Source organism: Diadema antillarum, unplaced genomic scaffold (genome assembly GCF_040938485.1).
Source record: "Diadema antillarum isolate AM-2024a unplaced genomic scaffold, OU_Dant_1.0 scf00000152, whole genome shotgun sequence".
Lineage (NCBI taxonomy): Eukaryota > Metazoa > Echinodermata > Echinoidea > Diadematoida > Diadematidae > Diadema > Diadema antillarum.
Genome location: NW_027271041.1, coordinates 319,526 through 340,077, shown reverse-complemented (window position 1 = coordinate 340,077; position 20,552 = coordinate 319,526). Strand labels below are relative to the sequence as shown.

General features: G+C 38.3%; 1 long non-coding RNA gene across 1 annotated transcript; it reads right to left on the bottom strand.

The window, feature by feature from the left end:
• Positions 1-17,358: 17,358 nt before the first annotated feature.
• Positions 17,359-19,545, bottom strand: LOC139721944 (uncharacterized). The gene is made up of 3 exons (XR_011710252.1): positions 19,465-19,545; positions 18,260-18,364; positions 17,359-17,423 (listed from the first exon to the last, which is right to left on the bottom strand). It is a non-coding gene; the product is annotated as an uncharacterized lncRNA (long non-coding RNA).
• Positions 19,546-20,552: the final 1,007 nt, after the last annotated feature.

Genomic DNA, 20,552 nt, shown 5'->3' with positions numbered 1-20,552 from the left:
AAGTATGAAATAGTAGCCCTCCAAAAGTGGAATACCTTTTTTGATACGCACTGTCGAAACAACAGGCCCCAGTCGCGTCGTATACGTGTAAAGCAAACAAATGGTCATTGACCATTTCAAAACTTTTTGAACACCTATTCAGTATTCAGTTGACAGTGGCTGCGAAAGTGTTTATATATGTGTGTGTGCGTGAGTGTGTTCCTGTGTGTGTCTGTGTGTTGTCTTTGTTGTCGTATTTTACTATTTTGACGGCTTGGTTTTGGTCGGCTATACGTTCATGATATCACGAGGAAATTCTTCTGGTCGACTGAACACCATCCACTTGACTTTCATATGTGACCCTGCACCTCAAAACAAACAAAAAGTCGCCAGGCATGAATTTTTAGTTAATACCATATTCTGAAAGAGCAGAATTTAAGCTTTAAAATGATGTATAACTCAAATCAAATGGACTCTCCAAACCTATCTAAATATTGGAAAGAAAGCACAAACTCAGGAAAAGTGTGAACTGAGAAAAGAGGCTCTGAAGTACAGTGTCTATTCAAGCGCTTAATCTTTACCAAACCGTGCTGGCTGTGCGATGAATGTGACAAAAAACAGGAAGTAAACCACCAGAGTAACAACAATGAAGGCATTATTAGATCAGAGTTGAAAATGAAGAGTGTGGACAAGGTTTTTCAGAAATGAAAAAAGGGATTCTAAAGACACACCTAATCACACTATTCTACCAAAAATGTTCGAGATAAACTGCTAAAAAAAAACACTTTCCTGCCCGTTTTATGATACCAAATTTTAGCATAATGTAAAAGAAGATCCGCTCTTTCAGAAAATATGAAAATGTCAAGTTCGGCTAGGTTGACCCATTTCACTTATTTTCAGTCCTCACGCAAAATCAGTGTGTGCGACTTTATGTTCGTTTTGAGGTGCACGGTCACATATTATACATCATACTCATTAAATGTTGACTACTACATCGCATAATAATTATGTTTTCAAACAGAGCCCTCCTTGGTACACATGGCCTTATTTAGTATACTGTCTATGCTTCGCTTATTGCTTCTCTAAGGGAAGAACTTTTATTATAGCTCCCCTCCCTCTTATCTAAACATAAAACTCGATGACCTGGAGTTGGCTGGATAGAAATGGTAGAAGTATGCTGGCTTGTTAAATTATTGACTGCTTTTTGTTGGGAGGGCGGGGGATGGGAGGGGGAGGCTGATACAATCCTATGTCTGTACTCTTCTAGGAAATCTCTTTGGCGAGTACAGTACAAACATGGACAACCACTCGGGGCCAATCACTATTGGTCTTTATTGAGTCCACGAACTGTTGCTAACCACTTTCCGACCCTATTGAGAGCAAGCGCTGATGTATGGTCAAGTTTGTGTGTGTGTGTGTGTGTGTGTGTGTGTGTGTATGTGTGTGTGTGTGTTTTGCTGTTCGCATTATTGACCGCAATACGAACAAAGTGTCAATGCCGTCGTCAGCGACTTCTTGATTAATCTTTACGTATGTATGACATTGTTTTGCCTTAGCACTCTTTCAGGCCCCGTCACACTACAGCGAATGCCCAACGAATGCCAAGCGAAAGCCCAATGAATTCGAAAATGTGAAGACAGTTTGCATGTCTGACGTTCTTTGAATTCATTAGCTATTCATAGGGATTCGCAGAGATACGCTGGAGATTTTGGACATGTTCAAAAAAATAAAATCGGCTCCAGCGTATCTCTGCGAATTTCGACGAATAGCTAGTGAATACAAAGAACGCCAAGCATGTTACGAACTATTCTAGTATTACCAATGGATGTTAACATATCTTCAAATTTTCAAATTTATTGGACATGATACGTTGGGCATTCGTTGGGCATTCGCTGTAGTGTGACGGGGCCTTTCCCTAGTGTGCATTTATGACTCATTGACGAACCTTGTCGATTCAATGACATGGCCGCCAGTGAAGAAGAAAAACTTGAAGATACCACTAGATTCAGGTTTCCGTCTAGCACTATCAGCTCGTCAGGAGATATGATAAGGTAGTAGAAAACCCTGTGAAGAAGAGTAACACACAATTTGGACTTTAATTATTTGAAAGCAGATCTCTAAGATGGGTCTGATGTTAAGCGATGTTAAACGTCGTCACGGTCTTATTTTCATCATAACGGCAACGCTAACCCTTTCGTCTTTGGTAGCACTTCGAGATAGAAACTCTGGATGAGTCTTTCATTAACTCTTGCCCATTTGAGATAAATGAATGAAAGAGGAATATTGCGGGACAGATTGTATTCAATAATGTCAGGAACCTAAAGAGCAGGGTATTGGTCCAACATTGCGCTACCAGTTACTTGGTTCGATACTCTCGAAATGAATGTTGATGTTATTAACCTGTTTCTGAATATCACAAATACGAAATTTCTTTGGTTTCTACTCACTCATTATTCTTGTTTGTCATGCCTAGAATACAATAGAAAGCGAACTTGGCATCAATGAACATACCCGAAATACTGGAATTCTGTAATGTCTTGTAGGTTGCTAGCCTGGAGGACAAATTGTGATAGCATGCCAGACGAGGAGTCGAGCAGTCCAACAAATCCATCCGAAGCTATCACCGCTATGAATGGAGGCGTTGCAGTCACGGCTAGCCCCATGTAATCTGGTTCATATATACATGTAAAAGGTACCGAAGCTCGATTTATCAAATGTAAAAACTAGACTAGCGCCAGGACACAAGAACTGAGTATGAGTGCAGCAAAGGTCTAAAAATGAAAGCAATAAGAAACAAAAGATTTGAGAATAAAAGCAATCATACAATACAATACACATTTACATTATTGTGTTGATTCATGATACCCTGAACATTAGAATTGTACTTGCCTGACCAATTGCATACCCAAGTACCTTCTGTATCTACTACCTTCTTTAGATTACTATTGGGGAAGACAGCTGAAGGAGCTGCAGGGGCATAGAGTCATGGAGTCACCAGTGTGGACAGTTTATTGAGTTAATTGTCATAATAGTATTTATTTTATTAATTTATTTCCGTTTTATTTCAACAGGGAAGCCCTTTCAGTTAAAAAACTGCTCTACCAAGGGGCCCTGCACAATAAAAAGATACAAAACATATATTCAAATGCACAACGTTACAATCAATCAAAACAAACGTAAACATATCAACCAGATAGAACAAAAAGGGTGTGTTACAAAATTATACTATGATAAAAATACAACATGAATAAGAATGAAAGAAACCGAAAGAATAACGCGAGTTAACAAACAACTATAACTACAACAACAAAACAAATGATATCTCAGTTCCCGGTGTCATAGAAATAAACATATGTTTTGCACTCTGTTCTTCCTCGTAAAATATCACAATAGGGTTAAAACTTGAGAGATAATATTCTACTATGCTTTTTAAATATAGAAAAAGATGACAAAACTTGCATAAAACGAGGTAAGTCGTTCCAAGGTTTGACCCTTGATAATGCAGAGATCTCTTATAATATTCCGTATACTTATACGGGTTGTATTGATTTTTAGTGGGCAAGAGAGTGCATATCGAGTTCGCAAATTGACATGACGAAAAACAACTATTTCTTTTATATACACTGGCACCATATCATTGATCAATTTATACATAATAAGATACGTTTGGTATTGCCTCCTTTGTATAATCTTTTGCCAGTTTAATTGTCTTAAAAGAGTAGTACCGGATATTGAAAAATCAGCATTTAAAACCAAACGAGCATATCTATTTTGCAATTTTTGTAATTTCTTGATATTGCACTTTGAACTTCTGCCCCAGATTACAAGACCATAATCAATATGCGGCAAGATTAATGCATTATATAACATAATTGAAATATTTCGTGGAATGTTCTTTCTTAACTGTCGGATATACCCTATGATTTTAGAAACCTTCACATATACCTTCTCAATTTGTTTATTCCATGTGAAACACTCATCCAATACAACACCCAAATATTTGAATTCATAAACTTGGTCAATTATGTCCTTATTATATTTAATGACTAAAACAGCATTATTGACTCTTCGTTTTGTACCAGTCAACATACATTTACATTTCTTAACATTCAATTCTAAATCATGAAATTCCACCCATTTGCATATCTTCTTAAACTCCTTTTGCAACAATTTAGAAACAACATTAATATTTCTGTCTTTACAAAAAACTGCAGCATCATCCGCATATAAACACAATCTTGTACTATGTAAAAATGACAACTTGCACATGTCATTTATGAATATAGAGAAAAGCAGAGGTCCCAATATTGACCCTTGTGGGATTCCTACTTCAATATTTCGAGATTCTGACAATATTCCCTGAAAAAATACACATTGTTGGCGATCAAGGGAATAATTTCTAAACCAATTCAGTTCAACGTCATGAAAACCATATCTTAATAACTTATTGAGTAAAAAAATAATATGTGAAACTGAGTCAAAAGCTCGTTTGAAATCTAAAAACAAACATCCTGTAACATAACCTTCGTCAATATTCCTTAGAATATATTCATTTAAATCCAGTAATACAGTTGTTGTTGAATGCATTGGGCGAAATCCAGATTGACAATCACTTAATAAGTTATTTGAAATGAAGTAATCATACACTTGCTCATATACAGCTTTCTCAAAAATTTTCATATAACAGAAATGGGTCGATAATTGCTAACATTGTCCTTATTTCCACTCTTGAATACAGGTGTAACTTTAGCCTTTTTTCTAATCAGAAGGTATAATTGATGAATGAAGTGACAAATTAAACAAATAAGTAAGCGGTTCGGAGATAAAGGACGAAGCAATCTTTAAAAGATACAGGTGTAGATTGTCAAGACCACATGATTTACCACTGTCAAGTTTAAGCAATTCCCTCTGTACAAATTCACATGTAACATCCGAGAAAACAAAAGACTTATTAATAAAAGGGGTCTGGTGAGACGAGTCTATCCGAGCACTTTTAACCCCGTGGGTAAAAAAGCAATTGAACTCGTTAGCGATTTCAGAAGCATCAGTAGTAACAACTCCACCGTTACGTAATTCGACGCATTGACTCTTTTTGTTACCGGTCAACCTTTTCAAATTCTTCCATGTGTTACGGGGATCGTTGGCATGATCAGTAAATTCTTTAGTGAAATAATTTCTTTTCAAATATTTATTCAAATTATTGACTTTATTTCGTACTTTCTGATATTCAGTCCAATAAGAATCAAGGTGTGTTTCATCAAACTTCTTCTTCATATAATCACGTTGACGTGCTAATGCAATATACTCCTCATTTATCCAGGGTGCTCTTCCCGACCTTTTCCTAGCAGAAACAACAGGTGCATGTTTATCACACAATGCGGTAAATTTTTGCAAAAAATAACTCCAAGCGGATTCTATATCATTATTTTCGTAAACATTTTCCCAGCACGTATCTTCACAATCTCTCAAAAAATGATCTGTACAAAAATTTCGAAATGATCGACACTTACTAACGAACGGCTTTTTACGAACTATTGAATCTTTCAGATTTACATATACAAGAGAATGATCACTTATTCCAATCGATAAAACACCTTTTCTGATAAAACGTTTACATTTAGGTAATATAATCAAATCAATACATGTTCTGCTATTAGGTGTAATTCTAGTGGGTACATTAATTACTTGATCCAATTGAAATAATATACATAAATCATTAATATTCTGACTCAGTCTACTTTTCACCAACATATTGCAATTAAAATCTCCCAAAATCACTATATTATTTGCTATCAAATTAACTTCATCAATATTCATCTCCAATTTTGCAAAAAAGTCAGCTGGAGAATTCGGAGCCCGGTAAAGGACACAGATAAATAAAGAACTTGCATTTTTTATTTGTAATTCTATCCAAAGAAGTTCAAGTCCGTCACTTTCAAAGTCTAATCTGCGTACATATGACAGGGAGGATTTGATGTAGCAACAAACACCTCCACCTTGGGAATTTCTATCTCTCCTCTCTAATTCATAGCCATCAACAGACAGATCAATACATACATCATTATCTAACCACGTTTCAGAAATTGTAAATACATCAAATGGATTTGACATGAGATACTGACAAATGTCGTCGACTTTACCCCTTAAACTTCGAACATTAAAGGTAGGGGATACCTTTTACAGACCTCCCAAAATGTATCAAAACATTCAATATGAACCTCAGGGGACTTGTTTAGGCCACTGCTGAGAAATTTGGAAGTCAACAGTTATCTACAATTTGAATAATGCACAAAACTCAACTGCTCAGTAGTTCTGTGTGTCAGCCACACTTAAGCCTTTTTGTTGCAGTCTTCTGTATTTTTTATCTACAAACACAAATCTAAAAGTATAAGAGCTGATGATGAGAAATATTGAGACCATTATTACATCCAAATATGTTTTCTGCAGTATGATAATTGTGAGGTGGGGACGAGTTTACTGTGGCCCGAATTGACTCAGTCTGTTTCTCATGAGATACACTGAAAAAAGGTAATTCCTGAAAAATACAAAGTGAACAAATCCAATCCTTCTCACTTTGAAGGTTTTGAGTGATACTCCACACTTCACATGACACCAGTGCAAACATTTAACGCAAAGAATACTATTTTGATTATTTGTAACTGATTTTTTACATATGATACATGGGTATATGTGACTAGAACGAAGGTTCGAATTCAAAGGTTCAACAGTCATATTGTATGATGAGACGAGGTGTAGTTTAACTTGGTTTGATTTCTCACTTACGCTTGCTTCTCACTCCTTCGGTTTGGTCCAGTTTCTCGATGTCAGCAAAGGACGCGATTGGCACTTTCTTGTTGTCGTGTGTGAGAACTGTTATGCGACCGTCCGATGTCCACACTTTCTTGACTCTCTCGTGCTCGCGGAGTTTAGCAACGGTACGTTGGCGCTTCGATGTCAGGTCTTCATGGACGTAGATGTTCGATCCTTTGAAGTCCGATCGTTTTCTGTAGATGGCCATCCTCTTGTTGTAACTCGTGAACTTCATGATGATCGGGCGCGTTTTCGCTCCATCCCAGTCTCTTGGCGTGACTCGATGACTGCGGTCGATGTGAAGGGGGGTGATGTCGATGTGGAGCTTTTCTCACACTTTGTCAACAATCAGCTGATCGGTGTTTTCGTCCTTCAGCTCCGTGATGCCATGGAAACGTAGACAGTTCCGGCGAGTGTATTGTTCCTGTTCTTCACAGATTTGTTCAGACGATCGACCTTTCCCTGAAGCCGGTTGACAGTCTCGGTCAGTGACGCAACCTGCTGTTTTTGTTGATGAAGGTCAAGTTCAATGGCTTTGTAGACATCCTGTGTCACCTGCTCCGTGATTGCTGCGACAATAGATTCCACCAGTCGGTCACGCGTGTCGGTCTTATTCAGCGCTGTGTCGACTTGTTCTCGGATGGTATGCATTAGAACCGGGTCAGGTGATTCTAGATCCGATGTTTGGCGGGAATCTCTTTGTGGATCTTCGGATGATTGACCAGCAGGGCTACCAGATTTTGTACCCCCATTGCTGGCTGCTGCCCATCCCGATGTTTCAGGCGACGCAGTCGAGGACTGTTCGGCTTGATTTTCCTCGTCGTTACCTCGAGATTTCCCCTTCTGTGTTGTCGCAGATTTACGGTTCGGCATGATGGTTTGATGACAACTGTAGTTTCCAATATCCACTGTCAGTAGCAGAGACCAGTTATTTCAACTCGTAATGACAAAAGAACATGTAATTTTGGGGTAAAATGCTGGTCGAAAGAACACGAAAATGAGTACTTGTTGTCACGTGTTGTCATATGTCATACTATAAGAAAAAGAGTGTGTCGCATATTTCAAACTGACCTCTTCCACTGAGTAGTACGGATGCACCGGAGCCATTTCTAAACGCGCGGTTTACGGTCTGAAAGGTAGCGTCAATCCAGAAAATGACGTCATCGTCTGCACTGTACCCGACATCAATAGGGCGACTGACATTGGGAAGAGGTATTGGATTGAACAGGAGCGAATCGAGACTCCCTTCGTATATCTGGCCCCTGTCCTCGTCACAAACAAATGTCCTTGGAGGGTTTCGTGCTTCTGTAAGCAAATGTAACAAGGATTTTGTATTTAATTGATATTTGCAAAGTGGAGACAATAACGAAGAAAATTAATACCAACTGATGAACATTGCGAACAACTTACCCCATATAGCAAAACAACACCACTAAAAGTTTTTAATAATGTATAGCTCAATACAAGAGAATGGACTTTCCTATCTAACCTATATCAGTAATAAAAAGAAAGTATTCATTCTGGAAAAGAGTTTTCCAAGAAAAACAAAAGGCTTTGAAGTTCAGGCTTTATTAACGGTTATAGAGGACGTCCTCCGAGCAGAGCAGGGTTCCTCTCTGCAGCTACCTCTTGGCGGCTACATTTGTTGACAAAAAGAAGAATCTCTCAACTGTGCGAAAAGTGAAGTGCTTCGATGTTATTGTACTGTATGTGATCATGCATCACAAAACCAACAAAAAGTCACACGCCCTGATTTTACATCAGGACTGAAAATCTCTGAAACGGGTGAACTTAATAGTCAATGTTGAGTTGTTTTTTGTCGTATTTTCTTAAATAAGCATCTTTTTTTCTAAATTATTGGACAGTTTAGGACATAAAACAAATGTAATATTATGCTTTTAGTAATTTTTCGAGAACAATTTTGGTAGAAAAAGTTCACTTTCAACACTTTCAACAGTTTTGAAGGGATGAATAACTATGCTACTACTTTTTAAAGTTGGTGATAACCATTGTAAAATGTGTTAATATAGAGTACGCTCGATTTCAGGACAAATTGCTTCATTGCTGTTGCTATTTTTGTGCATAGTTTGTGTGCCCTCTAGAGGTCACATTTGGTTCAAATTTGATGTGGAGGTTTATCATGATGTAATCTACAACCCTTTAGATTTTGGATGTGCTGCCCTTAGTGTTACGTCTTTTATAGGGTCAAAGGTCCTGTTATTGGTGGATGGTTTGTGTGCGCTCTATAGGCTACATTTCTTGACGGATTTTGTTCAAATTTGGTATGAAGGTCAACCATGATTATAATCTAAGAGGTTATAGATTTTGGATCTGCTGTCCCCAGTGTTTCGTCTTCTATAGGGTCAAATGTCATATTGCTGGTGGATGGTTTGTGGGCGCTCTAAAGGCTACATTTATTAACGGATTTTGTTCAAATTTGGTACGAAGGTCTACCATGATATGAGCTACAAGTCGAAAGATTTTTGACGTGCCACCCCAGTTTTCTGTCTTTTATAGGGTCAAATGTCATAATTGTTGATGGACGGTATTCCTATAGGCTATATTTCTAGACAGATTTTGTTCAAATTCGGCACGAAGCTTTACCGTGATATCATTTACAAGTCTATGGATTTTGGAAGTGCTGCACCCCCCTCCCCGTGTTCCGTCTTTTATAGGGTCAAAATTTACACTTTTTTACGATGCAACGCCAGACGCAGAGCATTCTTTAAGAAGCCGTGTGACTGGGGCATCAACGGCTATCCTGTAGCACTCTGCATGCAGGTAACATAACCTTCAGATAGTACTTTTGATATACAGATTCATTATACTCTAATCTCCAGTGCGTATCATAAAAAGGTAATCCAACTTTGGAGGGCTACTTTCTATAATTGTCAGCTATGGAGAGCAGAATATTAGTTGTTACCTAATTATGTTGAAAAACGTCTTGCATGACAGAGCACATGAACTGTAAAGACAACAATGCCAAATAGCAATTTTTCTAAGTTTGCATGTTATTGTGAAGGAACAATGCATCTCTCACTGCGTGAATGGGGTCTATCAATGAAAGTGGCTATATATACACATACCATTGTTTTGTAAAGCTGCGCCTAGTCTTCACAATATTAACCTTTATATTTGAAGAAGGGGAAGGGATCTTTGTCCCTCACTCAAACGTGAAGATGAAGCAAAAGCTGATGCTGGTACCGGCACTGACGTAGCCAAGGAGGGGCGATGGGGGCGGTTCCCCCACCCCCCCCCCCCCCAAAGATGTGGACCGGGGATTTGCGAGGCGGAAAAAAAAATGCGTGTATAGTGTATGCATACACATGAAGCGGGTCTCCTTTTCAACCTTTCATCAAATAAGATCATAAATTTTTGAATATTTCACTCGAAGTGTGCACCAGATCGTTGAATTTCAATTCAAAATATGCAAAATCTCTCGTGCTTGGGAGGGGGTATCCCCCTCCAAAACCCTCCCCCTCTGTGCCTCTTTCCCTAGCTTTAGTACACTTTTTAGATTAAAAAAAATATTAATAATTCTGAGTGCACAAGACTTAATTATAACTTATATTCCGAAAACTCAAAGTTCCCCGATGTACAAGGGGAATTTCCCCTTTTAATCGACTCTTTCCTCCCTCAGTCCCCCCCCCCCCATCAGTTTTTTTTTTGAATGATTTCCCATATATTCCATCAAATATGCGTATACGAGATATCTCAATTTAAACCTTAAAAAGGCAAAAGCTCCATCGTACGGGAAGGATGGAGATAACACTCGCCCACGCCTTCTCCTTGCTCGCCCGCCCCTCCCCTCCCTATGGGGCGCCAAGTGTTCGCTTGAAAATTCCGTCCAAAAAGACACGAAATTACCTTAAAACTACAAAAATCTTACACTGAAATCCATTTCGTTACAAAATGAAATTGTACAGACAATTTCGTAACAAAACAATTTCATTTTGTAACGAAATCTGGTTTGATTACAAAATTAGGAAGACAGTTATCCATTTTGTTAACAACAAATTTTATTTTGTAAACAAAATCTCATTTTGTTACAAAAAAGACTTGTGCTTTTTCATTTTGTGACAGAATGACATGGCAAATATAATTTCGCAACAGAATCTTATTTTGTTCCAAAAAAAAATCATTTCGTGTACGGAATTGAACTACAAAACAATTTCGTGCACGGAATGGTTTTACAAACTGCATTTCGTGTAGAGGGTCTAACAGAATTGAACTACACTCCCTTTTGTGTACGGAATTGAACAACAAAAGTAATTTCCCTGTAAGGTACCATACGAAATGGATTGCGTCGCAGACGAAATGGATTTCATTGCACACGGAATGCATTTCGTACCATATCAAATGGATTTCGTACCTTGGATACGGAATGGCATTCTGTCAGTGCACACGGAATGCATTTCGTACCATATCAAATGGATTTCGTACCATGCGAAACAGATTTCGTGGTACACAGAAAGGATTTCGTGTACGGCCATGGCATTCTGTCAGTCTCTGCCGAGTAAGGGATATAAGAAGGACGCTGATTGGCCGCCTTGTTGATCCGAGCAAGCTCCGCCCTATATTTTGCATATACCGGTACTTGAATGAAGGGTCAGACAACGAAATTTCGAAAGCCGGTAAGACTTGTAAGTTTATTATAAACTCTTATTTTTTTTGTTTTTTTTTTGCTTTATAACAAATGCCTATAACTAAAGTGAATCGATTAACGTTAGGCCTGCACGATATTAGTGGTCTGATACGCTATTGGAAGCAAATCACTGGACATTCTTGTATCTGTCACTGCCACTGCCTTCCAACTTAACGTTAGTTCAGTCCCACGTGTATCTTTCTGCGATGGTAATTTTCTCCAATACATTACCATCCAAATCCACTTAATACATGAACAAGCTTATCTGAAGATAACCTTCTAAGTTAGGGCCGCGTTTCATGAAACCGTCATAAATATAAGTTCATGACATATCCCATTGAAGCATGTACAAACTCTACATTACAATAGGTTCTACACGTTTCAAGGGGATGTCCAAGAAGTTAGACCTAATACATGAACAAGCTTATCTGAAGATAACCTTGTTCATGTATTAAGTGGACTTTGATGTTAATGTATTGGAGAAAATTACCATCGCAGAAAGATACACGTGGGGCTGAACTAACGTTAAGTTGGAAGCCAGTGGCAGTGACAGATACAAGAATGTCTAGTGATTTGCTTCCAATAGCGTATCAGACCACTAATATCGTGCAGGCCTAACGTTAATCGATTCACTTTAGTTATAGGCATTTGTTATAAAGCAAAAAAATAAAAATAAAAAATAAGAGTTTATAATAAACTTACAAGTCTTACCGGCTTTCGAAATTTCGTTGTCTGACCCTTCATTCAAGTACACATGTACCGGTATATGCAAAATATAGGGCGGAGCTTGCTCGGATCAACAAGGCGGCCAATCAGCGTCCTTCTTATATCCCTTACTCGGCAGAGACTGACAGAATGCCATGGCCGTACACGAAATCCTTTCTGTGTACCACGAAATCTGTTTCGCATGGTACGAAATCCATTTGATATGGTACGAAATGCATTCCGTGTGCACTGACATAATGCCATTCCGTGCACGAAATCCTTTCTGTGTACCACGAAATCTGTTTCGCCTGGTACGAAATCCATTTGATATGGTACGAAATGCATTCCGTGTGCACTGACAGAATGCCATTCCGTACACGAAATCCTTTCTGTGTACCACGAAATCTGTTTCGCCTGGTACAAAATCCATTTGATATGGTACGAAATGCATTCCGTGTGCACTGACAGAATGCCATTCCGTATCCAAGGTACGAAATTCATTTGATATGGTACGAAATGCATTCCGTGTGCACTGACAGAATGCCATTCCGTACACGAGATCCTTTCTGTGTACCACGAAATCTGTTTCGCATGGTACGAAATCCATTTGATATGGTACGAAATGCATTCCGTGTGCACTGACAGAATGCCATTCCGTACATGAAATCCTTTCTGTGTACCACGAAATCTGTTTCGCATGGTACGAAATCCATTTGATATGGTACGAAATGCATTCCGTGTGCAACGAAATCCATTTCGTCTGCGACGCAATCCATTTCGTATGGTACCTTACAGGGAAATTACTTTTGTTGTTCAATTCCGTACACAAAAGGGAGTGTAGTTCAGTTCTGTTAGACCCTCTACACGAAATGCAGTTTGTAAAACCATTCCGTGCACGAAATTGTTTTGTAGTTCAATTCCGTATACGAAATGATTTTTTTTTAAACAAAATAAGATTCTGTTGCGAAATTATATTTGCCATGTCATTCTGTCACAAAATGAAAAAGCACAAGTCTTTTTTGTAACAAAATGAGATTTTGTTTACAAAATAAAATTTGTTGTTTCATTTTGTAACAAAATGGATAACTGTCTTCCTAATTTTGTAATCAAACCAGATTTCGTTACAAAATGAAATTGTTTTGTTACGAAATTGTCTGTACAATTTCATTTTGTAACGAAATGGATTTCAGTGTATGATTTCTGTAGTTTTAAGGTAATTTCGTGTCTTTTTGGACGGAATTTTAAAGCGAACACTTGGCGCCCCATACCCCCCACGCATAGAAATAGACTGTGGCTACACTTTGAACATAAACAGTTTCCAAATATGACACAAAATGTGTGCACCAAAACGTTTAACTGCAATCGGAAAATTATACAGAATCTCCTTTCACAGACTTGCTAAACTTCTCTTCTGATTGAAAAATTTCCAGATATTCCAACAAAAGTGTGCGCCAGATTGTTGAATTTCAGTCCTAATAGCTTAAAACCGAAAAAAAGGCTCCCTCGAATATGGGAGAGGTATCTTGCCACCATTCCATTGCTTGTTACCCACTTTAGACTTAGTACATTTTTGGGAATGACAATTTCCGAATTTTCCACAAAAAGTGTGCTCCAGATCGCTGTATTTCAATTCTCAAAACGCAAAAGCGCCGCCGAGCGGGAGGGCGAATCCCCCTTCCTCTAAGCTCTTCATCACTAGACTTTGTACGTACACACAGATGATGCACATTCGGAATAAGAGCTAAATTCCGTGATTTTAACTTTAATTTAAGGTCTGAAAATGCAAAATCACCTTCGTGTGGGAGGGGAAATGCCCCTATCTACACCCTCGTGTGCATGTTTTTTTTTTTCTGTTTGATTGCTGAACAGAGCAGCGTTCATGATATTCAGTGTAAGACTTAATACAAGACGTTTATTTAAATAATACCATTTTGTAGCCATAATGTTCAATAATAATCGACATGAAAATATATTGCTACCTTAAACAAGTGGGACTGTTTCAAGTCGATAAAACACGCAAAAACATGCATCAAATTGCACCATTTGCAACATCAAAATGCAAAAAGTTCTCACCGTGGGAGGGGGTACACCCCTTCCCACACCCTCCCCTTCCCCCTTGCTCGCTCTGCTCGCTCGGGCTCAGTCGCGTTCATGATATTTAGAGTAAGAATTAATACAAAAAACTATATATATTATAGGCAAATTGTGCAATAATAATCTACACTAGAATATACTGCAACCTTAAACAAGTGGGACTGTTTCAACTCGTTAAAACACGCAAAAACATGCATCAAATTGCACCATTTGCAACATCAAAATGCAAAAAGATCTCACCGTGGGCGGGGGACACCCCCCTCCCACACCCTCCCCTCCCCCCTCGCTCGCTCCGCTCACTCGGGTTCAGTTGCGTTCATGATATTCAGTGAAGAGAATTGATACAAGAAGTGTATTTAGATCATACCATTTTATAAGAAAGTTGTTCAATAATAATCTACATCAAAATATACTGCTACCTTAAAGGCATAATTTACCATTTGCAGATGAAACAAAAACCCAGCATTACTGTTCTTTAAAATAGTTCTTAAATGTAAGCTAGGGATAGAAAGAACCACTGTAAAAATTTGAATCCGCATAATCGATGTTAAGTGTTGTTGCATACACAAAATGTGAACAATAGTTATGATAAGAATGTTTCCAGACTAAACCGTCTACAGTTACGGTTTATTGAGAAAAACACTCAAATCTCCTTATATTTTAGGCTTTATTGAGAACATTTTACATGGTAGGATATTTTGTGATGTAACTGACCTTCACATCCGCATCAAATGCGATATTTTGATTTTTTTAAAATCACTGCTCCCAAAGGTAAACTAGATCTTTATTTAAACAAGTGGGACTGTTTCACGTCGACAAAGCGCGCAAAAACATGCATCAAATTGCACCATTTACAACATCAAAATGCAAAAAGTTCTCACCGTGGGAGGGGGACACCCCTTCCCACACCCTCCCCCGTTCGTTCCGCTCGCTCGGGTTCAGTCCCGTTCATGATATTAAGCGTGAGAATGAATACAAGACATTTATTTAAATGATACCATATTTTATAGCCAAATTGTTCAATGATAATCGACATGAAAATATATTGCTACCTTAAACAAGAGGGACTGTTTCAATTTGATAAAACGCGCAAAAACATGCATCAAATCACACCATTTACAACATCAAAATGCAAAAAAAGTTCTTACCGTGGGAGGGGGGAAACCCCCCTCCCGCCCCCCCCCCCCCCCCCCCCGATCAAATCCTGGCTACGCCGTTGGGTGCCGGGGGATACAAACGCATTGCGCGGCAATGGACATTAATTTTCTATTCAATTTTGGTCACCGTTCCGAAAATTTTGCAGGTCAAATTGGCATTTATTATCGATATATTTTTGCAAGAATACTAGCTGTTGCATTTGTCCCTGGTTGATTGTGATTGTTTTCAGTGACTCTGAATATACTGTCGTCCACGTACGTGTGAGCCTATGATTAGTTTACCAACGGACGAGTGTTGTGTGTGCTGACTTGGTGTTGACCTAAAGTTGCTGCTGCCGTAGTCTTGTATGCAAGATTATAGCAAACAATGAATGTGCTTAGACTTTGGTACGTTGTCAAGTAGGACGCATGGATAAATCTTGATCAGAGAATCATGTGGCGCTGGGTAATAACACGTCATGCATAGAGAATTGAAGAATTCATAGAATGAGTTGATGGCTTTTAATGACTGCAGTTGACCAAAGCAACACATGCAATGTGCTTTTGGTTGAAGAGTTAAGAAATATTGAACAATAGATATAGACAGTGTATGAAAAATGCTGTAGTTTGTCATGTAAATCAGCTGAAGTTGTACAAAAGAGCCTCAGAGCCAAGAGCTGACACTCCCCTCCCCCTTTTTTGTGTGAAGGCGCTGTGGAAAAGTGGATAAGACTCCCGACTCCCGATCGGAGGACCCGAGTTCGAATCCCACCCAGTACTTACGTCCTTGGACAAGATGTTTTACCCACCACGTCCCTCTCGGCCCATGTGTATAAATGGGTACCTGGCAACGGTAGGGTAATAATGATGGCAGGGCCCTCTGGTAGAGCAGTGGCAACACCCAAGAGGCTGCTCTCCGTAAATAAGATCTTAGTATTGCAACAGATGTCTAATAATCTAGGTACCGCGGTTTTAGATATCCCAAATATTGCTTCTATTAGGTAATATATTTATGAGGATCGAAGGGTAAAGAGTGCTATGAGTGAGGTTGGGTGTGTAAAGCAGTTGGTAAAAAGCGATGTTTCCCCTATCATGCCATATGTTACGAACGCCGCGATTGACCATTCGTAGCTGGATATTTAGCTGTACTCATCTGAAATTTGCAACTGAATGATAAATTGCCCTACATCGTCGTAAGTAAGCACTGAATTGATCAGTGTTTTAGTAGTAGCCATGGTAAAGAATCATGGGCGTACATATTTTAGCAGAATTCAAACCTTAGACCTCCTGATCTCCGGACAAGCGTCATCTCCACTAAAGACCATCGAGCTTCCGCCCTACAGCAAGTGTTGGTTCTAATACTTAAGTCCTATAGCATGGAGCGGGTACTGCATAATTATACAAATTCATGAAATTCTTTCGTCGAGATGTTTTCATTGCAATTGATTGACAAATTCCCTACATCGAAGTAAATAAGCACTGAATTAATCAATGTTTTAGTAGTAGCCATGATAAAATAATCGTGGGCGTACATACTCTATTATAGCAGGATTAGAACCTAGGACCTCCTGATCTCCAGCCAGGCGTCATCTCCACTAGACCACCGAGCTTCCGCACGACAGCAAGTGTTGGTTCTAATCCTTACAGCATGCAGCGGGTGCTGCAAAGGAGGAACATCGTCAATGCCATGTGTTGTTTGAATCAACTCCTCGAAAACCTCAGCGAAGAGCTGAAGATTTTATCACTGTTTGGACAGGTGTATGACAGAGTGCCATAGAAGTGTTTTATTATAGGCCAGTCTTCATAGAGACAGACCGGGAGAAGAAAATATATGAGTTGTAATATCTAACACGGTTTTGATTAACCTAAGTTTTTTTTTTCCTTTTTTTAGACGTTACTGTAGGGGAAGTATGTACTTAGGTGCGATTCTTGCACTGTCATTTTCTTACGAATTTCGCAGGACGTTCCCTCGTAGTCATCGGGGCACAGACAGGTCACTCCTTGAGTAGTACGAAGACACGTCCCGCCATTCACACACCTATCGACGCATAGATCTGCCGTGGAACGAATAAGTAGTTGGAAAAACTGAAACCAGCCTTCACACTGTCGAAGGTTTTGTGTTACCAGCCGAGTAATTTGCTAATCAACTTAATGAGATGGTACAGTATTGGTTGAGATAAGGATTCAACTTTTTTCTTTTTTTTTTTGCGAGATACTTAGAAACCACGTATGAAATGTTAAAGACCCATACCATTCTAAGAGGAAATTACAAGTTTGTTTGGTGAAAATTGGTTTTGAAATGACTGAAATATCCAAAAACAAAGTAACACAAAGCGATTATAATAAAAGGTGGGTCCCATCTTTTATTAGTATTTTTTGTGGATATCTTAGCCATTTCAACATCTTTTTTTTCATCAAATAAGCTTTGAATTCCCCTTAGAATTGTGTTGATATGTTTTTGTTTTTCATATTTCTCAGGTGGTTTCTCATTATCTCACAAAAGCCTCATCTCAAACAAACTATACCATCCCTTTAACGAAACATACTTTTTGATACAAGTTGTAAAAAAGCTATTAAATTCGCATGTGCCTCCTGCGATTGGCTAGAGACATGAAAAACAAAATTCAAATGGTATGAACAAATATTTTTGATTGTCGATGTTCGTCATTCGTAATGCTGTATACAGTGTTGTATCATTGGATTTGTTTGTTAGTTGCTGTTTTATTCTAAACATATCAACCTCGATTCAAGTAAGTGTATAGACCTATCTGTCTCCGTAAACTTTCTTAACACAAAATCCGGCACAAGTCCAATTGATGGTTGAAGTTTCTGATTTTGTGCTTGTTTGTTTTAATGTTAATTGATCATTTGCTTATTCCCAATCTCTTACCTGTCTCACATAATTCACCAATAATTCCAGGCGGACATGAACAGGACACGGATGCAAATGATCTCGAACAGACACCGCCATTTTCGCATCGATTGAGGCAAACATCTGTAGAGAATTGTCACTATATTGTCAATGAAGTCTTTTGTATAGAAAGAATTCCTGAAGAACATCGTGCTTAACAGGTACCAAGATGGAAATACACAGGGCCGGCGGACGCCTTGGTGGGGGGAGTGGCACTCGAAAAAAAAAATAGAATGAAACATGTGAGCTTGGTAATTTTGCTTGTTTGCTCATGAAACCCGGAAGAGCCCCCCCCCCCCCCCCATTTTTAAAAACCGTGGCGCCGGCCATGTCATAAGTCTGGGAGAAGTACAGGAAGACACAATGACACCACTGAGTCAGCACCTTTTGAAACTTAATCAGGTGAGGTAAGGATTATATTATGATATGGATTGTGTTCTTGTCGAAAACTAAATTGATAAACAAAAATCTTATCCTAAAAGTATCTAAAAACTTAAATTGTCTTGAGTAAACCACATTTCTAATAATTTCTAAATAAAGGTTAGCAGGGATACTGGCCTGCAATGATTAACATCTTCCTTCTCCCGTTTCTTATTGACTGGAATTCCTTTCAAAACTTGAATAATCAGAGGGACAACACCCTGCCCTTACATAAGGCCAAATTAAACATATGGATCAGCTGATGAAGAATAAAATTTACGATTATTTGAAGAAAAAAAAAAATATTATCAATGCGGTCATGTTCAGTCTTTATTTTTCTTTTTAAACTTTATCTATCAGTACGCTTTTGTGTAATGCGGGTGTAAGCACGCGTGTCTTATTTTTGAATCAATACTTAAGCTTTTTGTCAGCAAAACGCGTCTTTAATCTAGTTGTAATGAAAACGCTAAAGTTCCGAATTTCCTTAGATATTAGAATGATATGAAAACAAATTCTCTTAGTCTCTCTGCAAATACTCTTAATGATCGGTTATAAACAGAAGAGGTGATCAATGAGTTCTACAGCTGGAATTGTCCATCTAAGAAAATGTGTGAAGCAATGTAGAGGACAAGTAACGAGGCCATTCACTTTCAGCTGATGGGCTCAGTTCGTGCTTTATTCTCTTTTGATCTAACAAAATAACATCGTTTAGTTCTATGTTGTTGTCTTTTTTAAATATCACTGAGAAGACCTGACACACTGACCCGTATATATATGTATCATAGCTGGCGACGGGAAATCTATTTCAAGTTGGTTGACATTGTTGGAGGCGATGTCTATCCAGTACACTCTGTTTGTTGTGGAATCAGAAAAGTAGATATCAGAATAAAAGATGTCAATTCCCAGAGAGTAGATGTCAAGTGTGGAGGTGGCTGCAAGACGAAAGATGACGGAACGTTGGCCTGGATTATCGGGCGGTATGGACTCGATGACGTCAAGGGAAGTGTCCGTCCAATACAGTCGATGTTCTAGCATTAGAAACAAATGGGTATGTGCAATGAACATTTATATTTAACAAGTTTCAGGGTTAGCTGTACCATTTAAGTCTCAAAGATTTATTTATTATTATATATGTACGCAATACATATATTCAACGGATGCACGTACAGCAAATGTTCACCAGTCATATAGCCCATGAGCTCGACGCTATAGGCAAACACAGAAGCTTCGAAATTAAATAAAACACAAACCCAAAGAGAAATGCGGATTGAACACAAGCAGCAATATTAGTTGAACACATCAGTGAAAGTTTAAGGAAAATCGGACAATTTGATTAAAAACAATTTACACCAATCTCAACCACTCACAGATGTCACTTCGACGTTGTACTTTGAGAATGAAGTGAAGACAATAATGAATTGAAATGAATTGGCTAATTTGATACAAAACCGAATATTAAAGGATAAGGATGTATTATTTCCTTTCTGTCTGTGCTTTATTTCAAACATTTAATGTTAACATCTCTGATCTGACTTTCTTTTTATTCATGTTCCATATTCCACATTTCATACAAGTTTTAAATTCCATTTGATTTTAGAAAATAAAAATGTTTTTAACACAACAGTCAGTTTGAAACAACAATGCACAAATGTATAAGGACATATGATTGACGTGTAATACGAGGAACCCACTAAAAAGCAAAGCTTGTACGATGTAGGTTCCAAAAATATAATATAGGCTTTTAGAACAGTATATAAATGTAAAAGATGGCAAAACATGCAAAAATACAACATGTCGAGAATATTATAAAATTTACGGAACGTGCAAGGTATTGTATGATGTTCATGATTAA